Source organism: Morone saxatilis, unplaced genomic scaffold (genome assembly GCF_004916995.1).
Source record: "Morone saxatilis isolate NCDOM2014 unplaced genomic scaffold, NCSU_SB_2.0 Contig23, whole genome shotgun sequence".
NCBI classification, from domain to species: Eukaryota; Metazoa; Chordata; class Actinopteri; family Moronidae; genus Morone; species Morone saxatilis.
The window spans coordinates 472,524-477,054 of NW_023339796.1; the positions used below are offsets into that span (position 1 = coordinate 472,524).

General features: G+C 36.8%; 1 long non-coding RNA gene across 1 annotated transcript; it reads left to right on the forward strand.

Moving 5' to 3' along the window:
* Positions 1-1,872: 1,872 nt before the first annotated feature.
* Positions 1,873-3,970, forward strand: LOC118334257. Its single transcript, XR_004797009.1, has 4 exons — positions 1,873-1,924; positions 2,241-2,347; positions 2,764-2,839; positions 3,817-3,970. It is a non-coding gene; the product is annotated as an uncharacterized LOC118334257 (long non-coding RNA).
* Positions 3,971-4,531: the final 561 nt, after the last annotated feature.

A 4,531-nucleotide genomic window follows, 5' to 3' on the forward strand; every position in this document is an offset into this window, starting at 1 on the left:
GATCATTTGTCACACAGCAGAAGGTGAACTAAAGAGAGATGTAACCAACATAACAGAGTGAGTTCCAGAATGAGAGAAAAAAATAAGAAAAATAAATTACAGAATATTATCAATTTACTTTCACTCAGAGTAATGAGTATCAGCCAGAAAAGAGGATGTTTGATATCTGTGAGGAGATTGACAATCCAGTGCTGACCAATCAGTGACTATCTGACGCAGAGAGTTCCCGCTCGCTGCTCCCGTCTTGGGAGTGCGCGTGTGAATTTCTTTTTATTTGCGGTGTGGATGGAGAGAGGAGCGAGAGTGAGCGGCGGAGCAGTGAACAGAGACGATACACTGGACGACAAAAACGGAAGAAAGTGAAAGCATACGGCTTACACTTGAGAGAAGGTATCTCTGAGAGGATCGGTGACACTGAATACAACTCTGAAATGAATTGGGATTAATTGTTGAAATGTGTTTCAGCATTGCATATTTGCAATTAATAGAGACCACTATTGAGTAGCCATTTCATTATGACCAGTGACAGGTGAAGTGAAAAACACAGATTGGCTCCTGTCCTGTCCTATCCTACCCACTGACATGGCTACCCACTGACATGGCTCCTGTCAGTGGGTGGGATATATTTGAAGTTGTTGATATAGTTGATATGTTTGAAGCAGGAAAAAGCTGTGACCATCTTCTGAAATGTGGGTTCCCCTAGGTTGAGGATGCACTATGACAATGAAATGGATAATTAAATGTGAGGCTCTATGTTGTATCCCACCCCCATCTATGTTATGTATTGTTGTAAAAGGTGTCATTATAGTGTTCTGGTTTTTATTGTTGTTGTTATCTTGTTGTGGTATTCGATGGAAGACAACAATGCTTTGCTATTGTATGGTTTCTTCTTTGTATGTCTTGTATATATAAAACATTAAAAGGTGGAAATTAATATTCAGATAGTTGTTAAAGCATTGTTATTACATTTTCAATTTTCACTTCAGTATTCTATTGATTGAAATGTTTCATTGAGTCAGACAACCAAATTGTGACGATGGGACCTCTTAATCAATGTCACTGGTTGCAGAGGTTGTAATCATTGTGCACTGTTAAAATACACAAGACTCTTCACAGTTCAAACTGTATCCACAGGGTGGCAGCACAACACAGGCTACAGTGATATGATCAGGCTGCACACAAGATAGACTTTCCCACACTGTGGAAATTCACTAATGAAGAAATAAATGAAAAAAATATCCCAATAAAACATTTAAAATACAATGTTAACTGATGCATCTCAACTCTCATTTGGTGAATTTAGTTTAATTACATGAATTATTGCACTTAACCTCTTCTACTAACAGAAAGGTGTCATCATTTAATGTTTGTTAGCAACAGAATAAATCACATTTAAACATTATGATTTAACAGAAGATGAGCTGCTGGAAGGTTGTCTTTTGTAACTAAGATGGTGAAATATGTTTATATTGACGTAGAACTGTTATGCTGACCTCAGTTCTTCTTCAGGGGTTTAAATGTCCTCTGATAGTAAACACGGTAATGACTGATAAAACATTTATGGCTGCTGTCAATGTGTAGAAAATGCAGCGATTTTCCTTTCACTTTCAGGTTTGCATCAGTTTATGTCTCTGTTTACATGAGTTATTTGGCCATAACACTTTCAGCAGAGCAAGATTCTTTTATTGGAATATATAATCAAAGTTCAGAGGTTCAGTGCAGTTACAACATGTAACCAGCTTATAATGTGCTATGCGTGTGCCATTAGCACCTCTTCAAATCAGATAATCTACTTCACAGATTGCTGATCCATTTCCAAATGAGTTAATATTTATTCAGTGATGTAAGACCACACTGACTACACTGTATAAAACAAGCTGCAGACGAAAGTGAAGCAAAACTCAAGACAGAGACCAACGGAGCGGTAAGTTGCTGAATGCAGTGAGCAGTTATCTGTTGTTAGTGTTTATGTGATGCTGAAGAATAAAGTTACAGAAACAAATTTCATGATTTAATTTTAGTTTTTGTACAAATATATGTTTTTGTTGAAATGGTTAATAATTTACTTTGGTGAATTTGTTAAAATGTTGTCCCAAACAGTTGATCCTAGTCTAAAAAAGAAGCATCATCTTGTATTTATTGTGGCATTTTAGTAGTCCAAACTTGTTTGGACATAACATGCCACTGTAACTGGAAACTCAGAATCAATATTATTTGTATTTTAAATATTTTTCCTGTAGGCTGTTTAGAATTAGTGCTTCCATATGCTGAAGTACTAAACAGTGAAGTTCTCTCTCCTGCACCTCAAGACCATCACCAGCAGCTTGACTGTCCAACACAACCAACTGTAAGTAAAAATAAATATTATTATTATTATATAATTATAAAAGGAGATATTTGGAAGACAACTGTGTATAAATTATAGTGTATACAACCCTCCACACTGTCAGGCTCTTAGGATCCCAAGGACAAAATAATCTTGAAAACAAAACAGTGATTAAGCCATGTCCCCTTAGTTGCTGTTGCAAAGCCCCAAGCTTTCAATTCTAGGATGGCACAAGCAGTCAAAAATGAAATGAAGATTTTACAATTTCTAGTGTTAAATCTCTGATTTGCCAGCTTAAAAATGAAGATGCTCGTTGGTAGATTTTAACAACAGCTCTGATTCAAAGTCATGTTAACTCATTACTGGGTACATTCAATGAAGAATTAACTTACAATGAAATAATCAAATATTCATGCAGCTCTTCCTTTTTATACCAGTCAAGGAAAGCCAGACTTTGACACTCAACCCTCAGGGTCGTGTTCCTCTGCACTGTATTATCAGATGACACATGAGGTAAGTAATTCATAGGTCAATGTTTTCAATACATTTATGATCCTCCCTGAACAATCATAAAGACAAATTAGGTTTTAAAGTGCAATTACTGTATCATAAACAGAACCATGTTTTAAAAGGCACTCCTGTTCTCATTTCGTTTTAGGAGTTTTAGATACTATGATTTAAATCCTGAGTTACATTTTGGAATTGCATCTCAAAGCTTTGCATCTCAAAGCAGACGACTGGGCCGAGAACACCCAACAGAGATGTGTGTAATTTACCTTCAGCAACTTTATTTTTAAATTAATGATTGAATATTTTACTGGACTGGTTAGTTGGAACAAATTCCTGCATGGCAGCTGCTAAAGTGATCCAAAATACAAAAGGGAACTGATTCAAATAACTGAACTTGACTTTAAATTTGACAAAGCTCAACCTTTAATCTCTCCTTGACGCTTGCTGCACATAAATGTAATCTGAAGATCTTTAATATGATTTTTATTACTGTGATGCTCTCTGAGAGAAGTCAGCTACAAGTTGTATTGTGAATGAACTTTGTTTCATTATTTGATGATTCAGCCAGGTGAATTTTATGTCCATTATAGTGTTGAAATCTTCAGAGTTAAAGGGCCAGTGTGAAAGATTTAGTGGCATCTAGTGGTGTAATTGGAGAGTGTACGTCCCTTGCTTTACTCACCTTTTGAGCACGAAGGACAATCTACGGAGGCTCTATCCATTGTTTGGTTTGTTTGCCTCCATGTAAGGCGGCCTGCAGTGTCTGTGGATAAAAACGGCTCATTCCAAGCTAACAAAAATCAACAATTCCTATTTTTTAAGTGATTATACACTAATGAAAACATATCGATGAATATTTCTGACAATAGATCCTCCTAAATGTTACACACTGGACCTTCAGAGAAGTCATAACAAGAGTGGTACTGGTCCACTGTTGCTGTAATTGTATTACATATATTATTTTATATTTCAATATGCAGATTCAGACCAGAGAGCACTTCACAACAACAGAGGCAACACTCACCATCGAGACAGATGAACTTTGACCACAAAGACTCAATTTTCTTTCTCCAAAATAACTCTCAAGAGATCTGATACCAACTGTTTATTATTATAATTGTTAATACTGGTAACAAAATTACTTCTGCCATAATGCAATCCAGACTTCGGGCAGGTTTAAAATCCACTTCCAAATCAAATCATTGTATTACACAGCAAAAGTGCATCAAACGGCTTGCTGATGCTGTTAAAGAAAAAAGCACACTGCAAAAAACCCAGACAGGTCCTCTTCCTGTTTATAAAATTCCCCTGGAAGAACAACAGATCAATGTCACTGGGTGCAGGCATTTCAGCTTTGGAAAAAACTCCACTAAATCTAATCGCACCATATTGGTTCTTGGACCATGTGGAGCCGGAAAGTCGACTCTCATCAATGGGATGATAAATTACATTGTAGGTGTCGAATGGGAGGATTCATATCGTTTTAAGTTAGTTGATGAGGATCAGTCAAAATCACAAGCTGAAAGCCAGACCTCTGAAGTCACAGTGTACAAAATCAACCACCAGGAGGGGTTTAAAATAGAGTACTCACTGACCATTGTGGACACTCCAGGTTTTGGAGATACAACAGGCATAGATAGAGATAAAGAGATCACAGAACAGCTGCGTAAGCTCTTCTCTGCTGAGCTTGGTGTC